Source organism: Ailuropoda melanoleuca, chromosome 7, assembly GCF_002007445.2.
Source record: "Ailuropoda melanoleuca isolate Jingjing chromosome 7, ASM200744v2, whole genome shotgun sequence".
NCBI classification, from domain to species: Eukaryota; Metazoa; Chordata; class Mammalia; order Carnivora; family Ursidae; genus Ailuropoda; species Ailuropoda melanoleuca.
In genome coordinates this window covers 69,487,736-69,511,183 of record NC_048224.1, presented here as the reverse complement: position 1 = coordinate 69,511,183, position 23,448 = coordinate 69,487,736, and the positions used below count along the sequence as shown (strand labels likewise).

The window sequence follows — 23,448 nt, the reverse complement described above, 5'->3', positions numbered from 1 at the left end:
CCCCGCCAGCCGCCAGTCGCCAGCCGCCCCGCGCGGGCTCCTGGAGCTCCCAGTCTCCGTCTGGTGTCTCTTGGGTGCTGACCGCGAGTCCGCCTGCTCCCCTGTGCAGGTGGCCCGCCAGCCGCCAGCCGCCAGCCACCCCGCGCGCGCTCCCGGAGCTCCCGTTCTCAGTCTGCTGTCTCAAGCGTGCGGGTCCGCAGTCTGTCCGCTCCCCCGTGCAGGTGGCTACCGCTTNGCAGGTGGCTACCGCTTCCCGGCGCCCTGACACGGCGACTCCCTCCCCCTTCTGTTTATCTTCCGATATCTGTGCGCGGTTTCACGGCTCCCCGCTTCGTACCTTGATACTCAGCGCTGGACATGTTCATTTGTAGAGATCCAGATGTATCTTCCTGCGTCTCAGGCTGATTCCGTGGATGTTCCTGCTGGTCTGGTACCTATCCAGCTCAACTCAGGGGACCAGCTGAAAAAGGGCTCCCCTACTCCTCCGCCATCTTAACTTCCTCCGATGCAGACCTGATTTATACCCTTTCCATAAATACTGGATGTTCCTCAGAAAAATGCATATCTTCTAGTTTTTAGGTTCAGCATTCTATGTGTGTTCACTGGGTCAAGGTTTTACATTTTGGGTCCAGATAGTTTATATATTTTTCTAATATTTTGTCTCCAGGAGCTCTCAGTCACTGAAGGGGGGAGTATTAAAATTCCCTGCAATGATGCTGAATTTGTCTATTTCCCTTTACAATCCTATCAGCTGCTGCTTTATGTTTGCTGAAGCTATGTTATTAGGGGCAAACAAGTTTCAAAACATTAGACAGCCCCAGTAAATCATATATTTTAACAGTATGTAGTGGCTCTCTTTCTCCCTAATACTTTTTACCTTAAAATATATTTTCTTCTGATATAAATATTCTTCTGATATAATATTGCTATAGAAGCTTCCTCTGGGTTAATAATAGCCATATATCTTTTTCTGTCTTTTAACCTTTCTGTGTTGCCTTGGGTGTGTTCCCTATAAATTTGCAATTTCTGGTTATTTCCAGTCAATCTGACATCTGTCTTTTCATTTGTAAATACACCTCATATAAGTACTTACTTATATAATTATTATGCAATTATATCGTTATTTGTGCCAAAAACTTGTGCTTTCCATTGATCTTGCTTTTTTTTTTTTTGCATCTTTTTTCTGCCTCCCTTAGATTGATGGAGAGAAATTTTTCGTTGTTTTATATTTCCTGTTACCAAAGTTATAGCACTCTATTTTTTTTCTTCCAGTAGATATCCTTAAACTTGTAACATGCATAGGTAACTGGAAATTCTAATTTTTTACATCCCTGTGCTTCTCCTGAACAATAGAGGACTTCTGAGCATTTAAACTCCATCTATTCCCTGCCCAATATTAGATGACGCCATGTAATATTTCCGTGGATTTTTACAATGCAAATTAGACCGTGTTATTACTATTTTATAGTCAGTGTTAGCTTACCAGTCCTTCTTGAATCTCAGATCTTCCTTCTGGGATCAATTTCCTTCTTTCTGGAGTACATCATCAAGAATTCCTTTGTGAATGCTCATTGGCAATAAACACTTCGCAGCCTGGTTTCCGAAAGACATCTTTATCTCATTTCCATCCTTGCACAGTTGTTATCCACGCCTACGATTCTAGGTTAACAATTACTTTCTCGCCGGGCTTCCGTTACTGCTAAGGTGAAGCCGGCTACCACTCCACTTGTTACTCCTCTGAACATGACTTATCGCCTCTCCATCTACTTTCAACACCTTCCCATCGTCTTTGTTGTTCTGCAGTTTGCTTCTTTATGTCTAGGTGTGGCTTTTGTTTTATTCCTCTTGTTTGTGATTTACTGTATCTCCTGCATGTAAGAATTCTTGTCTTTTACCAATTTTGGAAAATTCTGCAATACTATCTTCTAATACTGATTTTCCCTATTCTGTCCTTCTGGAATTCCAATTGAGTGCATGTTATACTTTCTTATTCTAGTGTCTCTTAGTCTGTTTTTCTTACTACCCATTTCTTTTCCTCTCTGCTCTCTCCTCTCTTTCGTTTATGATTCCTTCACACCTCTACTCCAGCTCACCAATTTCTCATCAGTAGTGTGTTTATTAGTCTCATTCTTCAAACTTTTCTTAATATTCTCTTTGATTCTTTTTCATTTCTTAATGTTTCTGTTTTCATTTCTTCAAATTCTAATCAGTTCTTTTTCTAATGTATGTATTTATTTTATAATCTTTTATCCTTTTCTCATATTTTCAATTCTCTGCTTATTTTTAGTAACCTGTTAAGAATACTTCAATATTTTTTACATTTGATTATTCTAATACCTGAAGTCCTCTGGGGTCAAATAATATTATTTGCTTTTTCTGCTCACTCTCACTGATTGTGGGTGATTTCTGCCTATCTTTGATAATTTTTTATTTAGAAATTGTATTTGGTTTCCTTCTGTATTTCTTTTATTGATGGGTGGGGCTTTTCACAATGAGGTAGCCTTTATAGGCTTTATGCAAAGGTCTTAGTTCCAACATCTCCTGTTGTGAACAAAACCTAACCTACCACTTCCAGAGGAGTCCAAACCCTAGTTTGCTTATCATTGAGTACTTGCTTACCATTCTGGCTTTGGTCTCTCTTTTTCCCTTAGTCCCTGGTCTATTTCTCCTACTCTCTTATGAGCTTAACTGTGCCCCAAATTATGTTATTATGGCCCAGGTTCTCCTAAACACAAGACATGAGAGTCTTCTATGCAGGTAGTTTATTTGGGAGGTGATCCCAGGGGACAGCAACAATAGACCAAGGAAGGAAGAAAACCAACATTAAAGCCCATTATTAAACAATATAAACAACAACAAAATTGCTCACAGTACAGACTGTGGTTGCCAGGGTGGGGAGTGGTGGGGTGGGGGAAATGAGGAAAGGGGAATCAAAAGGTACAAACTTCCAGTCATAAAATAAGTAAGTCCTGGGCATGTAATGTACAGCATGGTGACTACAGTCAATAACACTGTGTTGCATATTTGAAGGCTGCTAAGAGAATAGATCTTAGAAGTTCTCACCACAAGAAAAATAAGTTGTGTCACAATGTGTGGTGATGGATGTTAATAAACTTATTGTGATGATCATTTCACAATATATACAAATATTGAGTTTTAAAAGACTCATTACAGAGTTAGTCACTGCTCCAGAGGACTTATGCTCAATCTTTCTGGGTAGTTATAAAATGCATCTGAGCTATGTCTCATGGCACCACTCATATCTCTAATGCTTTCCATTAAGTCCAGTCGATCACAGCATTCCCTTCACGGTGGTGGCCGGCAGTAATCTCTATGAAGACTTAATACACATTTGTTAGTGGAACAAGTTATGGTCTCTTCTGTTGCACCCATTTCCTAGAAGGTCACTGATAATCAGCATCTTCCTCCTCTATTTCCCATTCCAGATTCTCTTTACCTCTGCTGGGACTTGGAGCGGGCTAGGTTGCTTACATGATAGGGTAACCCTGACCTTCCTCCCTAAGGGGCCTGACCCTTAGTTGCTTTGCCCATGCGAAGCCATGACTACTGGAGTTGCCCACTGTTGTTATTGCCGGACATGGATGCACCAAAAGATGTCCAGTGACTCCCCTGCATCCCAGGCACACTCCCTTTTACCCCCACTGGGCAGCAAGAGTTCTAGCTCCTTGTGATAACTATGACCAGCATCTCCTGCCAGAACAATAACTCCTTCCCTTGCCTGTTGGTCTATTGCCGTGGGAATCTCAAAGTGACCAGATGGTAGTTTCAGCTTCGAGTTCAGTGGCGCCATTGCAGAGCATCAGGGCCTCTAATCCTGCAAAGTTCAAGGTTTCACAGGAAGCATGAATTATGAGTGGGTCACTGGGAGTGTTGCTAAGAGGGTCTAGTTCTATTTCTGCCACGTGGTTCCTGGACCAATACACTCTAGCTATTCATCACACATACCACCCCTAAACCAGTCATGTAGCACATGTACCACTATGAAAAAACTACAAAATAAATGTATCTATGTGTGTGAGTGTGTGTTTAAGCTATTTTTCTGTTCAGGCTGAGCTGAGAGCGGACTTTGGAAACCAGCCTGAGAGCAGCGGAGGGATGGTGTGAGTGGATCTTAAGGAATACAGCATAATTCTGTGAGGTATTTGCCCTAGGTGAAATTTTTACTGGTAATCAAGCAGGCAGAAACTACTGTCCTCTAGCAAGAGGGACAGGGCTGCTTCTACTAGTCCAGATGGTCCCAGGAAGTCTGGAGATTCAAAAGACTCAATCCTGCCCATGCAAATATCTCTATCTCAGAACCCGGACCCCACTTGTTTCACACCAGAGTCTGACCTGACATGAGAGACCAGTTGAGGCTATGCCTCAGTCTCCTCTGTTGCTCTGCCACAATCCTCATAATTATTTTTGCTCCAAACTGCTAAGCACTGAATTTACCACATTTTCCGTACTTGTCCACTGCAGGTCAGAATCCTACTTATTTTGATGCTACTGCATGCCAAGATTGTCATTCTCAGTTTAGACTAGCAATGGAGTCCTTATTGCTGTCTGATGAAATAGTGACCCAGCCCAAATTCATAGGGACAGAGAGTAGAATGGTGGTGGCCAGGGGCGGGGGGGTGGGAAAAGGAGGTGTTGTTATTTAATGGGAACAGAGTTTCAGTTCTGCAAGATGGAAAGAGCTCTGGAGATGGATGGTAGTGATGGTCGCATAATAATGTGAATGTACTTAATGCCATAAAACTGTACACTTAAAAATGGTTAAGGTGGTAAATTTTATGTTATATATATTTTACCACAATTTTCTAAATGTAACCAATGATCGAAATAATAGAAGAAACAAAGGGATGGTTTTCATAACAAGAGCACCCACTGCATCACAGATCAGTGGGATCCTCCCTGCCTCCTCCCCAGGCCAGGTGACCTAAGGCTTGCTAGGCTTTTGGGCCTGGTCCTGCGTTTGGCATAGGCGGTGTGTGCAGACCCTGCCCCATCAGTGACAGGGGAGCCATACCTCCCATTCTGAACACGATGCTTAGCTCCTAGGCCCGTGGACCACACAAAGCCTAAGGGCATGTTCCCATAACTCCTGGTCGCCACACAGGAGGCTCTGGACCTCCCAGCTGCTCCTCATCCCTCTGCCACCTGCTCTGCAATTCCAACCTGGCTCTGGGAAGAATGGAAAAGCTTTCACCTAAAGCAGGGAAAACAGAGCTGGAGACTAGAGGCAGACTTCTCAGTCTTTCGACAGAGTCTCCTGAAGTAACTGTCCATCGTTCTCTTCCTTAGCATGGTTCATTGACCACTGGCGACAGTTTTTAAATACTTATCAACACCACCTCCATAGTAGATCACATAGATGGCTGCTGTTCTTGAAACCTGCTATGATTGACACTTGGCTGTAACATCCAAGAGTTTAAAGACTCCTCACTTCCTTCTAAAATCTGATCAGACTTTACAGTCCTGCAGGTAGTATCCTAAAAGACGCTGGGTTGGCTGGGTTTTGCCCCAACTACGCATCTTCTCTTCTTGTATTTTCCCTGAAAGGCTGTTTGTCCTCCAATCTGAGACTGCTCAAATGATACAAATGGGAAAAAATAATAATTTCTGTCCCTAGACCCAAGATAAATTTCCCCAGGCAGTTATATTTGAGAATGGCTAAAACAGCAGTAAAACAAAAATGGCTGCAATCCTCTTAATGCTATTTGGATTTCTAAGGCATTATGAGTCTCTTGAGAATCTGGAGAGAAAAAGCAACTTCAAGATACTGAGTATTCCTCTCCAAAAACATACCATTCCGTTTTCTTGGGTGTTCTTTAACATCCTCCAGTAAGATCTTATGATATTCTGAATACGGATCTTGAACACCTTCTGTTAGAGTTATTCCTCATGTGACAGGCTACCAGTTGTCTCCAAAAAATTGCATCCTCCTCTTCCTGGGCATAGAGCTGTCCAATGATTCTATTCACTCCAGGAGTAATGGGGCAGCTTCCGGGTAGCTCCTACTTAAGGAAACATTGCTTACGCCAGACTCAGCTTTTCCTCACATTGTATTGACCACAACATTGATGTGGGAGGGGCCCAGCTTTGATCATTCAGATGAATACAGGGCTCTTGGAAGGACCTGGCAACAAAGTATGACCACAGATCTCTAAGTGACCTGTTGAAGCAGAGCTGTCCCACCAGCCTAGATGAGCCATGCTTAAAAACCTCTCTCACTTAAGCCATGCTATTTGGGGGTATTTATTATGGTGTGCTATCTTTCTCATACATTGTTAGATTCTGTTTAGAATATTTTATTTAGGATTTTTACATCTGTGCTTAAAAATGAGAATGAACTGTAATTTCCCTTCATTCTAGTGTTCCTTTCTTGTTTTGATATCATAAAATACATTAAGAATATGTCCACTCTTTACATCCTCTGGAAAAATTTACATCAGATGGAATGACCCATTTCTGGAAAATTTAGTTGAACTCATCTGTAAAACCATCTGGATCTCATGTTGCTCTTATTGGGAAGAATTTTTACTACTGAGTAATTGGATTTCCTTAATATTGCCCTTGTTAATGAGTAATAAGTGCTACTTCAATGCAGTTTTAAATTCCATTTTTTATACGACTGAAGAGTTGATCATCTCCCCATACTTTATTAATTGTGGGTTTCCTATTTTGTGGTTTACCAGTTTATTTCCTTTTCCCATGGTGATCATTTAGATTCATTTTACTTTCCCTCTCACTGTGGATAGAATACCATTCCCTACCCCAATGAAGTTGTGCTTGGCCATATGACTTGCTTTGCCCAACAGAATGTTAGTGGACATGACATAAACAAAAGGCTTTATGGCTCAGTTGGAAGAGTATGTAACTCTTGATTTCAGAATCATGAGTTTGAGCCCCATGTTGGGTGTAGAGGTTACTAAAATAATTAAATAAATAACCTTTCAAAGCATAAAAATAGAAAGAAATGAAGACAGGGACAAACATAAAACTAACCTGGTGTTAATAAAAACAGAAGATGTTTAAAAAAAAAAAAGGACTCAACTTCAAAAGGCTTTAACTGCGCTTGCTCAGATTGGCTGATAATCTTGCACTTCTGTCACCACCATCAGAACCAGCCCTGGGAAATCATTGGTCTTAGAGTGATGACAGAACTTGGAATAGACCTGGACCCAAACTGCATCCTGAAGCCAAGCCCCATGACCTTGCACCCTGAGGCAGAGTCACCTGGCCCAGTCTAACCTAAACCAGTCAAACCAGAGTTGGCCAACAGGCTTATCTGAGAATAAATGCTATCGTTAGTCTCTGAGTTTTAAGGGGATTTGTTATGCAGTGTTATTGTAGTAACAGCTGACTGACACATCTATTTATCAGGGTGTTAGAGAATTTCTTATCATTTTTTGTAATTATTATCTTGTATAATCTTTATATGCAATTATAATTAATTTTATATAATTATTAGTTTGTTGCTGTAACTATTCCCCCTGTGTTTGTCTGATATTTTGATGGTGTTTCTTTATTTTACATAAGGAAACCTCATTTTTAATTAAATTTGTACATTTTTTCCTCTGCTAACTTATACTACTTTTGAACGTAAACAGTCTTTCCCAATTCTGAGATTTAATAATCAATTCCATTTTCTGTTTTTCTAAAACTTAAAAGATATGTAATTCCATATATTAATCATTTCTAGATCCTTATTTTTTTTTTCCTGAGTTCAATGTAATGTATCTAGGACCCCTAAAATTAATCCTATTTCTAGTTGGAAAAAATGTTTAAATTGAAAACTCAGTAAGATTATATAAAAGTCACCCTTTTAGCTAACATGCTTGTTTTTGCTTTAAATTTTTAATTAAATTAGCATACCAATTTAACAACTCCAATTACTCTGTGTTTAACCAAGCTGAAATTAAGGTTTCATTTGCTGTTCAATCCCTCTAGACAATTTAAATTCACCACAATGTTCTAATAATCCACATCTCTGTTCCTTATTAACCAAAATAATTTAATGTCTTCCCCCAAATGTTTACTACTTCCAGTTCCTGGATTATCTTCGGCTCCCCTTGTCTGTCCAAGTTGGAATCGAAGGATGCACAAAAGAGAGAAAAATGTTGTGTGAATAGCACTGCCATATTGAAGGTACCCCGGAGTGAGTGGATGTCTGTCGCTTAGTGATTCTGATTCTCCCAGGTGGGACTTGGTGCTCTTCTCGCCATAATCCCACAGCAGCATGTTTTAGGACTTACATTGCAGTGTACTTCGTTTCCATGTTTGTTCATGCCATTGACAGTTACTCACAGCTAGTTTTTCTAGCACCCCCCCCCCTTGGTACGTGGCTCATAGAAGATGCTCAGGAAATGTTGGTTGATCGATTAACTGACTGGAAAGTTGCCCTGAGTGACACTGGCATGACAGTGGGCTGCCTATTTGGTTAGCTTCTTTCCTCTTTCCTTTGTCACCTAGGCCATGACCAAGACTTAATTCCTTCAAAATCTTGTACCAGGTCATTCTTTTATATCTCTCACTCTAGGTAGTTCCTGGAGGGCCCAAACACCACCACCTAAGAGATAGGAAAGTGGGAGTAAAATACATTATCCCCAGTTTCGAAAACTAAATTATTCCAGCCATGTGATATATCAGAAAGGGCACTGAACTAGGCTAAGGGGACTTGGGGTCTAAATCCAGTCCTTCTCCTGAACACCCAGCTTAGGGCAGGTCACTTCATTCCTTGGGGCTATAATTTTGCCATCTGTAACTTGTAAGGTGCCATCGCATTACACAATCTGTTGCGTCCTTACTAGTAGTTCTCTGCAAAACTAATCAGGATTAGAGTCCTTTCTTTAGTAGTCGCGTTGCATAGGATACGAGGCTTTGGAGTCAGACGGCTCTGGCACAGAGTCCAAATTGTCAGTTACTAGGGTAACAATCTTGGATAAGTTATTTAACCCAGTGGTGCTCAGTTTTCTGTGGGGAGTAGAATACCTCTCTTGCAAAGTTGCTGTGAAATTTCAATGAGAGAAGTCAGATGAAGTTTGTGCCACAGTGCAACATGGAAGAGTCTAGATGGGGCCCTCAGTTGTGTTGATGACACCCGGCCTTACACACAGGACCCAGAGGGTGACCACCTTCCACTTACGCTCCATATACATCTCTCCCTCCCTCCCTCTCTCTCTCTCTCCCTCTCTCATGCACACACACACACACACACACACACACACACACACATACACACAGAGTAAAACAGCTGAAGACAACAGAGGTCCACTGATTTTAACAGTGTTCTTTCTTATGGTTTTGGTACCATCACCGCCAAAAAGACAGTTTATCTTAGAAGCGGTGATTTAATGGCTAAATATTAAGTTCTTGATGTATTACAAATATTAAGGAAATATACCCTAGATAATTCTCCCTATGCCCAATGAAATGAAACATTGCCAGATATGCGGAACTTGGAAATGGGAGTGATTAGGTTCTTTAAATTCTGAACAAAGATACTATTAACGTGTAGGTCCAGTCCAGTCATTTTTTTAATTGTAAGGAATATTTCATCCGCATTAAGCAATATTACATGATGGCACAATAAACAGGATCACCCACTGTTCAAAATGTGGTTTCTGCTGTACTTTACATCTCAATATCATCTGGATACTAAGGTTTTATGAAAGTGGCTTTTAAAACAAAGCTCACCTACCTACAAGGCAATTCATTTGGGAACTGGCTCTTCAAACCTGCAACAGCCTTCAAAAGACCAGAGGGAGAACATCAATGATTATTTCAACTATTGTCTCAAAGGGGTTTTGAATTTCTTGATTTGGAAGCATTTTCTTCACAGATTTTGAGATAAAGCTAATGCCTATTTTGCCCAGCAGAGGGCAACAGGACCCACAGGAATGCGGGTCTTAAAACAAAAGATATTTATTTACTGGGTTTTAAAACAAGGCCCTAGCCTAGGGGGATTGACACTGTTTCTGACCAAGAAGCACACCAGGGGCTACTGCAAAATGAAAATAGGGATCCTTTGTTCAAAGACCAGGAAGAAAGCTTTTCCTTTCTTCTGCAGTCTCTCTACCTGTCATCTTGTTCTGTTATTTAATATCAGCTCCCTCAGGCCCAGGGATAAGGAGACCCTCCTTGCCCCCACCTGTGACAGGCAGAGGGTGCCGCCTGGCGCCTACTGGCCCTTCTGCCACCACGCTCAGGCCCAGGTGAGGGTAGCTGGGTGACCCAGCACCCAACGTAGGGTGGCGAGAAGAAGCAGGAGACAGAACCTCACATGAAAAGAGGCTCCAAGGCCCTGGCACGGGTACCGCTGGCCCGTGGGACTTCACTCAAAGACTACAAACACGAAAATAAAACTATTTAGCGTTTCAAGATTACTACCACGGGGCCTTAAAGCCCACTGGGGGCCCCTTTGGTGTGTGTGGCTCTGTGGGACTGCACTGGTCACATACCTGTCCAGGGCACTGTCTACTCTCTGAGTCCAGCCAACGCTAATAACTTTAGGGACCCCTAAATCCAGACTGTGCTGTTACCTGTGTCCTTTCCAGCAAAGGAACAAGAGCTCCCGCATGATCCTTCCACCATCAGAACAGAAACCACCACCAATGCCCAATCACTTTGCCTCCTCATTCCAGCCACAACTGGTCTCCTTGATGTTTCTTGAAAACTCTAGCTTCCTCTCCCCTCAGGTCCTTTGTCCTTAACTTCCACACCCCCGGACTGCTCTTGCCCCAGACTGGGGACACTACCCCCTCTTCATTCAGATCTCAGTTCAGATGTCACCTTATCAGGGATGCCTTCCCAGCTAAAAGACCAACCCCCCTCCCCAGGTGGGTCTGATCCTTTTTTCAGCTTTATTTTTTCCTCAGAGCACTCTCACCAACACCTGACATATTATATATTGTCTGACTAGAATGTCCCCAGGAGCAGGATTTTTGTGGGGTTTTTGGTCCCTGACTGTATCTCCAGCTGCCAGCATGTGTAAACACTCAAATATTGAAATGAGAATAAATGTCTTGACAACCCACTGTCTGATGGCAGCAATGATCACTGATGAGACAAAAGTAAAGACCAAACAGCAACCTAGGCAGGTCCTGTGGGATGTACCTGTCAGATCAGCAGATGGGATGGGAAAGAAGATCCCTTTACCTGTGTGCAGATTTGCTCTGAAAGAAGAATGCCGACTTTGCGTTGTACCTTTGTATCTTCCCATCGCCAAATCTGTCACATCTTTATGCCGCCCTTGGAGACTGATGGCTTCATTTGATTTACAGTTGAAATAAATATGGCCTGAAGAAATAAAGAATCTTACTTAAAGTCACACAACTTGTAGTGGCAGAGCCAAATCTAGAAGACCAGAACCCAAGACTCTTGACTCTAATTCTTGGGCTCTTTTCCGACATCAAGCCGTCCTGAATGTGTGGTCCCCAACCTGAGCTTTTCATTTTATCCCAGGGTCAGGAGGCTAGACCTACTGCCCCAAGAACTCTACTTATGGTCCACAGCACCCTGGGGAGCTTATTCAGCTTGTTCGCAGAGAGCTTTGCCTTGGATTCAGTTCAGGGTCAACATATCAACAATTCTTTATTAATAAGCCCAAGCATATGATGTTTCTAAGCAACTGCAAATTGAATGTCAAGAGAAAATACAGGGGAGTGCATTATGTGTTGTGAAATATTGCAATGGACAGGCAAAGTCTAGGTTTTGTGATTCTAAGTGTTTGCTTCCTAAATGATCGCTGATCTCTGGCCCCTGGAGAGGTCATTGTCTAGCCCTGAGCAGGACACTTGTTCCAGCCGCATATACTTCAGCTAATTAGCCACAACTACATTTCACTTGAGGGTTCCCTTTGTGGCGAACTTTAATATTCAGTAGGAGAATAGACACGGTTTATTCCTTTAATTATGTTTTCCTAATTAAATTGCAAATAGTAATTGCTTCTTACTCTGGAACGGAAGATCTTAGATTTCATTATTGAGTTCCTATGCTCACACTTTATCTTAACTATTTTTAAAATCTTGGCACAAGTAAGTAACCAAATAGACCTTACACCATAGACATATTTTGGATAAATATGAAAATTCCCGTTTGACAAGAATCCCCACAACATGGTTCTTTAATAGTGTTTGATGTATGATTATTATAAAAGGGACAAGAATAATACACTTCAATGTAACGAGATGAAATGAAATGTACTGTATCTTTATCTATGAACTGCTATGTTTCTTGTTTCCTAATCTTTAAAATGGAAGAAATTTCATCTACTCTTCTCTACTTAAAGAAAGATGATGAAGATTAATTTAACACTCTTGGAATAAACAAAAATATAGAAAAAATTCTGCCAAGTAAAGATACCATATTAATATTATTATTATTTACAATGTAGCTGTCTTGTAACAGATCAGCAAAGATAATGAGATTTGTAGAATGTAGAATTTTAAAAGTGGAAGAGACCCAAAAGGTAATCTGGCTCAAATTCATTTTATAGAGGGGTAAACAAAAGTGCAGAAATAGCAGATTATACCTATTTTAAAGTTTTCCTTTGATAAACTAAGATTTTTTGCTTTGTTGCTTTTTTTATGTTTCAAGTTTTTACTTAAATTCTAGTTAATTAATGTGTAGTGTAATATTAGATTCAGGTGTAGGATTTAGTGATTCCTCACTTCCACACAACAACCAGTGCTCATCATAACAAGTGCCCACCTTAATACCCATCCCCCATCTAGCCCACCTCCCTTCATCAACCCTCAGTTTGTTCTCTGTAGTTAAGAGTCTCTGATGCTTTGTCTCCCTTTCTTTTTTTTTCTTTCCTCTATGTTCATCTGTTTTGTTTCTTAAATTCCACATATGAGTAAAATCATACGGTATTTGTCTTTCTCTGACTCACTTATTTCTCTAAGCATAATACTGTCTAGCTCCATCCATGTTGTTGCGAATAATAAGATCTCATTCCTTTTGATGGCTGAGTAATATTCCACCATGTAATTTGTTTATGTATTTATATATTATATAAATAATATATATATATACCACAACTTCGTTATCCATTCATCAGCCGATGGACACTTGGACTCTTTCCATAGTGTGGCTACTGTTGATAGTACCGCTATAAACAATGGAGTGCAGCTGCCCCTTTGAATCACTATGTTTGTATCCTTTGGATAAATACCTAGTAGTGCAATTGCTGGGTCATAGGGTAGTTACATTTCTAACATTTTGAGGACCCTCCACACTGTTTTCCAGAGTGGCTGCACCAGTTTGCATTCCCAATAGACTAAGATTTTATAATAAAGTATCATTAAAGAGGGAATGAAACTTGTTACTTAACTCATTTAGAACACATCACAAGGGTGAGACAACTCACATCTCTTTTAGGGGCTCCAGACTATTACAGCAGCTTCTTTAATTATTCTTCATAGATCAGGCTTTCCAGATCCTTTGCCATCCTCACTGCCCTTGATAAATTTTTAACTGTCAGTATCCTTCTCAAAATTCTAAAGCCTTAGTCCCACTTTCACCACTAAGGGACTGTTGGGTTGGCGAACTCTTGAAACCCAGGTGGATCTAATTAACACAAGCCAAAAGCACATCCATTTGTGGATGTGCTCACCTGCATGAGCTAAAACCCCAGCCTCGCTTAGGTAAACTGCTTTACAACCAGGGACGTCTGTTCTTTCTCTCTGCTTGGTATCCATCTCTCCTATTTCTGCAAGAGCACCCCAGTTTTCCTTTGAGGAATTACCACTCTCTTCATTGGAGAGAACCTTGGAGGGACTGTCAATCCAGATGGCTGGCCCTCCCCTGGCAAGACATGGGCATGTGACTCAAGCTGGACGAGGCTGCCACCTTCTCTCTGGCATTTTGACCCAGAAGGAGACACCAGCAGGAGCTGATTGAGTTGAGTGAGGGTGTGGAAAAGACACTTGTTTCCTAGATCCTGCAAGTGATTCTGGTTTGGGAGCTCCCCAACCTTGGTTCTTCAGCCTTTCCTTTTATTCTATGAGTATGCTGTGAGTTCCCAATAAAATCCTTCTTTTGCCTTTGGTTAAAACAAAGTCAGTTTCTGTTGTAATGAACCAAAATCTCTACCTGTTACACCTGGCCTCTGGGCTACTTTCTGCTTGGTTTCCCTCTATGTTTTCTGACTATCATCTTCTATCAAAGATTGTATCTGCCCTGCTCACTGCTGGAGCTCCAGAACCAAGAACTGCATCCATAACATGGGACGCTCTCAAGAACTGGATGTTGGATAAATGACTGATAACACAATTCCCTAAACCAGTTGTCAAATTCCCCCAACCCCCATCCCAACAATCCAGGGTGAAATTAGCTCAGCAGAAATGATCCATATAGAAATGGCTTTGTGTTTCTGAACTTGCTTTGTAACCCATGGTGATTTTACTATGGGCCTAGAGCCAGTCATGGTTTAAAATGAATGAGGAGAAACAGTAAGAGAGGAAAGAGATGTGCCGATAGGATCGTGGTGGCTGGTGTTTGCAGACAAAGATAATTGGATAAACATGGAAGACACGGGCACATTAAGGAGATGCTCATGGACTTCCCGGCCCCCAATATGAGACACACAAAATGGGAATTAGTAGTGTGTTGGAGGCCTTTAATGGACTACAGAGAGGATATAGAGTAAAAGTCCTATATTAAAGAGGAAGAGTCAATGGGTTCTTACACCTCGCAGAGGCCTTACCAGAGATGCCCATTGATAATAGCTAATGTGAAGTGAATGTCTGTCATGTCCCGGACTTGGACTACGCTGGGTAATTTGCGTGCATTTTCTTATGTACCTGCACAATCTTCTGGGATGAATACTACCACAATCTCCCATTTTGCGAGTTGGGAAAGTGAGGTTTAGAGAGGTGCTTAAGGCCACACAGCTAGCAAGATTTCAACTGGATAACAAGAGATGCTAATCTGGAGAGAGGTGAGAGGCTAGTGAGTCCATGTATCAGCCCACATTATGGGTGTGAAGGAGAAATTTCTGGAAAAGAGTAGGCAAGGAGAAAACCAGCGTGGAGTCTAACAGGATTCAAACTGCCCAGCTTTAGTGGGGACATGAATGTGTCCTGAGCCCTCCCAAGGGGCTGCTCCTCATTTTCCACCCCATTCCCTCTCTGTCTGTTGCTTCCAAACCATTCCCCATCCACCCTCACCAATAACACCTACCATCCCTCTATGGTGGATTAATCTAAGAAACTGCCATGATTTCTGTGGGTGTTTCATTAAAAAAGAACAAGAAGTGTTTATTTTAACCTGTTCTCAGAAAGCAATCATGCCTCTGAGTCTTAGAAACGACTTTACTCTTGACCCAGAGAAGCAAGAACAGGTCTTTGGAGGAGCCCTAAGTTTTGAGGAAAAGGGGCCATGACCCCTCCAGCCCCAGAAAGAGCTGGTTCCTCTAAAGAGAGGGTCTCAAAATGCTGTCCCCTCGAGATACCCCAAGACCTGTTCAGTGGTGCCAGAAGGTCAAATCCATTTTCATAATAATATGTTCTTTGCCTTTTTCACTTTCATGCTCTCAACAATGTACATGGAGTCGCCCAGAGGCTATCTCATGTGTGATATCACAACAGATCAAATGCAGACACGGATGTGAGAATCCAGATATTAAAGTGATTTACAAAAATGTAAAAAAAAAAAAAAAGCATTCTTATTAAACTTTTTTGGTTTGGAAAATATTAATTTTACACAAAAAAAACTGTTACTTATTTCAATGTACAATGGGCTTATTAATTTTTTAATAAATTAATAAAAATTTTGAACCTTTCTCAGTTTTGATTTCTGGCATAGTAAATATTGATGGCTATAACCTCCACAAACAAAAGGTCTCTGGAGTGCTCCATAACCTGTAAAGCAGATGTGATGAATTCCAGGAGGGCTGGAAGCCTGAGCCCTGCTTCCCTGTGTCCTGGATGTGGCTGGACCCACATCAAGGTGAGTGGATGTGGAGGCTGGAGTCTAAATCCACAAGGCTCGAGATCACCAGGGAGGGTCTGCTGTGGTTGAACAACCACCAGTGGAGAACCTTACTGGACAACCTTACTGGACACAATGGGCACCACTCCAGCCCACCTGGAGCACAGCTAGGCTGGACATCCACATTGTGCAATGGAAGCACAATGTGGGGTATAATAGCAGTCAGTACCCTACACCTCTGAGACCATGGAAACCCTGGAATTCTGTTAAAGAACTCAATACAAGAGGGTACTATGAGTCCCAATAACTACCAACATCGACTATGCCACCAACCAGGAAATGGGAACTTGGAGCCGGATTCGATTTGTCATAAGACAAAAAAGCCATGTTTTGTGCACCTGAATACCATGAAACAAATTCCATCTACTGCTACACTTTGTTTCCATATTGCTGTTATCCTCCAAACTTCCTATCTTGCTTCATCATTTATTGAAGACTCCATGATCTGGCTCAGTCTTCCCTTCTGTTTCTAGGCTGAGGAAATGATACGTCTTTGAGAATGACCACAAAAACCTAAGTCTTCTAATGCCTTGACCTCCTATCGGTAGCAGCCTTCTCTTTTGTGGCCCTTCTACTCCCTCCTTCAGCCATGACCTGGACCTTCCCATCTCCCAGACCTACCCATCCCCTGGAATCTTAGCTCCAGCATCCATGTTATGACCACACCCTCATCCTCCCAGCTGGATCGCCCAGTTACTTTCTCTACATCAGTTCTTTCCCTTTGTCCAGCCCTCTAGCCCCTTTACCCTCTCCCTTACTCTACCTCTATCTACCTCTCCTGTCAACGCTCCCTTCCTAGCTTAGACCCAACGTTTCACCCTGTCAAACATCTCTTGGCATTCTCAACAAGCTCACCTCATCGTCTCTCCATCACGCGCACCTGATAAAACCCAAACCCTGGATTACTCCCACCTATTGGCCTTCCTGATGCTCTTAAACGCTGAGGAAGAAAACCACACAACTTTAAAGATTGTATTAGATGAACTCATGGTGTCTGACCCAAACAGGGCTCACAGCAGTTCCAGCCAATTCTGCCAAGTTGCTTTAGTTGATTCTCCTTCTCATCTTCCACACTGGCTACAGCAAGCCCCCTCCTCTTTCCTCAAACCAATAACTCCACCACTGTCCTCTTCATTTTTGGGTGATGACCTGGCCTCTCACTTTTCAGAGAAAATAAAAGATACTAGAAAGGAATCTCATAAACTTTCTGCACCACTCACACAGACTTAGTTCTAATCATATCAACCTTCTTCCCTTGGTTACAGTAGAGAAGATCTTCTATTGTTTGAAATCCCATCTCTTCTTTCCTCAGAGATACATCTCCATCAGTCACCCCCTCTCTGTGCTCTATCTTCAGCCTCTACCTCTACCAACACATATATCTCCTCAGTATCTGAAAATAAAGTGAAAGGCAACCTCTCCTAAGCCATACCCTCCTCCAGCCATTATACCATTTTTCTCTTTGTCACTCGTCCGTACTCCTTCTCTTCCTATATACTATACTCTTCAATAAATCATAATCTGGGTGAAAGGCAACAGATGCCTATATCAATTACAAGTCTTCATGTTCAAGTAAGAGAAACCTAACTGCCTTAGGCAGACAAGGAATCATTAAGAAAAAATAGAGCAGGAATCTTTAGGAAAAAGAAATGGGTCAAAAGAAATGCAGAAACCAGGACAGTCCTAGGGGTTTGGGAGTAACAACTATTCAACAGCCTGGTCAGAGCCCCACTTTTGAAGCGAATGAACTTTGGACACATTTCCCAAGATTTTTTTTCCCTTGGTTTGAGCTACTTTGTGTAATAATAGACGTAGAGTCTCAGGGAAAATGGCATTTGAAAACAGTGGGTGTGAGGGGCGCCTGGGTGGCTCAGTCGGTTAAACATCTGCCTTCGGCTCAGGTCATGATCCCATGGTCCTTGGGATTTGAGCCCCACATCGGGCTCCCTGTTCAGCGGGGAGTCTGCTTCTCCCTCTCCCTCTGCCCCTTCCCCTGTTTTTGCTCTCTCTCTTGTTCACTCTCTCTCAAATAAATAAATAAAATCTGAAAGAAAGAAAGAAAGAAAGAAAGAAAGAAAGAAAGAAAGAAAGAAAGAAAGAAAAAACAGTGGCTATGAGATGGGGGTATAGGCTCAGCTTGGTCTCTCCCTGACCCCAAAGGATAGAATTAATGGTGTGCTAAGAGGAAAGGAAGTTTTTTGCCTCTAAAAATTAATTTATATCTTGGACAAGTATTAATTTTGCCGATTGTGAGACCAAACCATATGGAAAACTTTGTGCTTCTGTCAGTGATTTAAGAAAAAAAAATAACTTAAACCTTTGCATTTTATTATTAGAACCAGGGAGTTTTTTCTATATAAAATCACCACTGAAATCACAAATTACATGTGACATGTAATTCTCATTTACTGGAAAATCCGGGTCTATAAAATATTCTGTACTAACAATAAAAGCAGTGGCCATCTTACATTTTTGTTCAACTTTACCGTTCACAAACCCATTTTATGTATCCTCACGGTAATCCAGTGAGGCAGAGAATATTTGACAAACAAGGAACAGAACAAGTGAAAAAGAGCCTCAAATTTAGACCTCTCTCCTTGTTCCGCGTGCTTCCACTCTTTTATATCTATTCTTAGGCTCCTAGAAATGACCCTGAGGATAGTTGCATCTGGCCCTAACTTTATTTTGTTACAGGAAGAGATAACAATTTTGAGACAAATTAACACATTTACCTTCAGAAGGAGAATTATTTTCATTTGTGTCTTTTTCCAAAAAGGCATATAATTTATGACTATGTTACCCTGTTTGTGTTTTTGCTGCTTTGTTTTGCTTTTGTCCCTTTTCCTCCCTTCTGAGCCTCCCTAACCCTGCAATCCACGGTAGTCTTGGACAGAATGAATCAGAGATATATAGGTGTCAGGCCACCAGTGAGCAGCTGTGGTCAACAACGGCTCCCAAGTCGTGAAACCTATTAATTAGTAAGGGTTAACAGTGTGTTTTATCTTCAAGTATCTAAAATATCACTGCCCGTCCACTTCATGGCTCATGTAGATTACCTGATGTCTGATTATATACCTCCAGATTGAGAGCTGTTTATGGGTAAGGCCCATGGCTTATTTAGTCTTTGGCCCCACAAGGCCTAGTGAAGTACCTGGCCACTAGGTTAATGTGTGGTAAATCTGACTGGTTTGGATTGCAAAATCCTAGACCCTGCCAGTCCAGGAATAACCAAGGAGACCAGATGCGGTATGATATATTGCTAAGTTGACCAAGCACTCCCAGCTGGTACTCAGACTTCAGCTGGTCCTTCTCATGGACTCCCAGTCAACTACTTTGCCTATGGTACTCCCACACTGCATTGCCCTACCTGCCTCCCTCTTCCCCTGACCAGACTGTGGGAAGGTAGGAGTCCAGAGAGAGGACGAGAATACCCAAAGAGACTTCCACCAACATTAAAGCGGCTCATCCTGGCCTGTTTGTATCCAGAACTGGCCTTCTGGTATTCAGAACTGAATATTCTTACAGTAATTGTCTATCATTTAGAAATATCAAGGTGCCTACAACTGCTTTACAGAAAAACAATCTACACAACTAAAATGTTTCTATTTCTGGTCAATATTGAAACCTGAATTTTTATATAGCTATAATCAATGATTTACACTATACACTATGAGTGTATTATTTTTTACCGACTGTAATCTGTATACTTGTGACATTAATGGTTACACAGAATTTTATTATATTGATGTATTGTTGTTTGCTTAACATTTGCTATGCACTGGTTACTTAGGTGACTCCAATTTTTCACTACCATGAATTGTGCTATGATAAACATATTTGTGTAAACTGCCTTCCTTGTATTTTAGTATTCCTTAGATCTATTTCTGCAGACTATATTCCTCTTAATAAGATTAACAGGGCAAAAGAAGGAATGAGCATGCACACACATATATATAGCCATGCTGTTTTACAGAAGGCTGAAAACAAATTATCGGTTTGTATTTGGCAACTTTTTTTAGCCAAGCCTTTTAAAAATCTTACTTTAAAAAAGTTGAGGTCATGCAAACTGGTGCAGCCACTCTGGAAAACAGTATGGAGTTTCCTCAAAAAGTTAAAAATAGAGCTACCCTATGACCCAGCAGTTGCACTACTGGGTATTTACCCAAAGGATACAAACATAGTGATTCAAAGTGCCACATGCACCCCAATGTTTACAGCAGCAATGTCCACCACAGCCAAACTAGAGAAAGAGCCCAGATGTCCGCTGACAGATGAATGGATAAAGAAGACATAGTATATCTATATACAATGGACTATTACTCAGCCATCACAAAGAATGAAATCTTGCCATTTGCAATGACGTGGAGGGAACTAGAGAGTATTATGCTAAGGGAAATAAGTCAGTCAAAGACAAATACCATATGATTTCGCAAATATGGAATTTAAGAAACAAAACAGATGAACATAGGGGAAGGGAAAGAAAAATAAAATTAGATAAAAACAGAGAGGGAGGCAAACCATAAGAGACTCTGAACTATAGGAAACAAATTGAGGGTTACAGGAGGGGAGGTAGGTGAGAGGATGGGGTAACTGAGTGATGAGCATTAAGGAGGGCACTTGATGTAATGAGCACTGGGTGCTATATACAACTGATTAATCACTAAATTCTACCCCTGAAACTAATAATAAACTACATGTTAACTAAGTTGAATTTAAATTAAAATATTTTTTAAATAAAATAACATAAATTAAAAAGTTAAGGTCTTAGGAGTGCCTGGGTGCCTCAATCGGTTGAGCATTCAACTCCTGATCTCAGTTCAGGTCTTGATCTCAGGGTTGTGGGTTCAAGCCCTTCATTGAGCTTCATGCTGGGTGTGGAGACTACTTAAGAAATCGAAGTTTTAGAATTTAAGGATTGGAATGGAAGACTTTTAAGAGGTCATTTAGACCAACTCCCCAAAGAATGCAAAAAGATGCTTTCTTCATCACAATTTTTTGTTGTCACAATCTGTTGTGATATGTAGCTTTGGTTGAAGTATATGAAGAAAATCCTAACACACAAATATGTAGTTATAAAAATATAAGTATTTTAATCATCTTTTCAGACAATTATTGGTGTTTTCTTTGATACTACACCAAATCATAACAAATGATTATTAGTTGCAATGTAGAGTTTGAAACTATATCAGTGAAATTTTCATACTCTGTTATATTAAAATTAATTGGTCTATCTTGCACTTTGAATGACACTTTTACTCAAGCATGATTTTGTAACATCATGCATAGGTCAGTTGGAAAATACTGGTTCACTAGCAATAAGAGATCCTTCAAATGTAGACATATTTGTTATATAATTTAAAAATCGCATTGGCCCAAGACCAGATGGCTTCACTGGAGAATTCTATCAAACATTTAAAGAAAAATTAACACCAATCCTTCTCAAACTCTTCCAAAAAAAAAAAAAAAAAAAAAAAAAGAGGAGAGAACACTTCCGAAACTAATTTTATGAGGCTAGCATTACCATGATAACAAGATCTGACACACATACTACAATAAAAGGAAACGACATCATATCTATGATGAATATGGATACAAAAATCCTCAACAAGATACTAGCAAATCAAATTCAACACACATTCAAAAAATCATACACCATGACCAAGTGGGATTTATTCCTGGAATACAAGGATAGTAAAATCAATCGCTGCATAAACAGAATGAAGGACAAAACCACACAATCATCTCAATTGATGCAGAAAAAGCATATGACAAAATTCAACAAACTTTCATCATAAAAACACTTAAACTAAGAAGAGAGGAAATTATCCCAACATAATAAAGGCCACATATAAAAATCCCACAGGTAATGTCATACTTAATGGTGAAAAACTGAAAGCATTCTCTCTAAGATCAGGAACAAGGCAAGAATGTCCACTCTTGCCACTTCTATTCAACACAATACTAGATGTCCTTGCCAGAGCAATTGGACAAGAAAAAGAAGTAAAGTCATCTAATTTAGAAAGAAAGAAGTAAATCTGTGTTTGCAGATAATATGACTTTAGGAAACCCTAAAGATTACACACACACACACACACACACACACACACACACACACACACTAAAACTAATAAACAGATTCAGCAAAGTTGCAGGATACAAAATCAACATACAAAAATCAGTTGCATTTCTATACATTTGTATACACTAATAAGCTACTCAAAAAGAAATTAAGAAAACAACCCATTTACAATGACATCAGAAATAATTAAATATTTATGGAGTGCCTGGGTGGCTCAGTTGTTAAGCATCTGCTTTGGCTCAGGCCCCATATCAGGTTCCCTGCTCAGTGGGGAGCCTGCTTCTCTTGCTATCTCTTTCTGTCAAATAAATAAATAAATAAATTCTTGAAAAATAAAAAAATAAATTGATTAAAATACATATATATGTGCATATATATACACACACACACACACATACATACACACACATATTTAGGAGTAAATTTAACCAAGAAAGTAAAAGACTTGCACACTAAAACCTGAAAACAAAATACTGAAATTTAAATTTAAGAAGAAATGTAAAAAGACACAAATAAATGGAAGGACATTCCATGTTCCTGGACTAGACAACTTAATATTGTCAAAATGTCTGTGCTACCCAAGGCAATCTACAGCTCAATGCAATCCTTATCAAAATCTAAATGGTATTTTTTGCAGAAATAGGAAAAACCATCCTAAAATTCATATGGAATCTCAAAGGACCTCAAATAGCAAAAACAATCTTGAGGGGAAAAAAAACAGAGCAGAAGGCCTCACACTTCCTGATTTCAAAATATGACAGAGATATGGTAATCAAAAGAGTATGGAATTGACATAAGGACAGACATATAGACCAACAGAATAGAATAGAGAGCCCAGAAACAAACCCTCACATATCTGATCTTCGACAATGGGAAAAGGGTACTCTCTTCAACAAAAGGTGTTGAGAAAACTGGACCCCCCCATGCAAAAAAAAAAAAAAAAAAGAAGTTATATCCTTACCTTATACCACCTTAACTCAAGATTGATTAAAGAGCTAAATGTAAGATGTGAAACTATAAAACTCCTAGAAGAAAACAGTGGAGGGAAACCTCATGACACTGGACTTAGATATGAAACCAAAAGCATAGGCAATAAAAGCAAAAAATAGGTAAATAGGATTACTTCGAACTTTAAAACTTCTGTGTGTCCAAGGTAATAATAATCAATAGAGTGGAAAGACAACCTGTCGAGTGGGAGAAAATATTTGCAAACCATATATCTGATAAGGAGTAAAGAACCAGAATACATAAAGAACTCCTACAGCTCAACAACAGAAAAACAAAAAACTAAATTTTTTAAAATGTCTACTTGAGTAGACATTTCTCCCCAGACGATATACAAGTGGCCAACAAGCATATGAAAAGAT

At 40.4% G+C, this 23,448-nt stretch overlaps 1 protein-coding gene across 1 annotated transcript in view; it reads right to left on the bottom strand.

The window, feature by feature from the left end:
* MTUS2 (microtubule associated scaffold protein 2) overlaps positions 1 to 23,448 on the bottom strand; it is a 640,692-nt gene that overhangs the window by 579,458 nt on the left and 37,786 nt on the right. Inside the window, exon 3 of the mRNA XM_034665023.1 lies at positions 11,164 to 11,304. The gene's annotated coding sequence lies outside the window, so the exon portion shown is untranslated. The remainder of the gene's footprint in view (positions 1 to 11,163; positions 11,305 to 23,448) is intronic.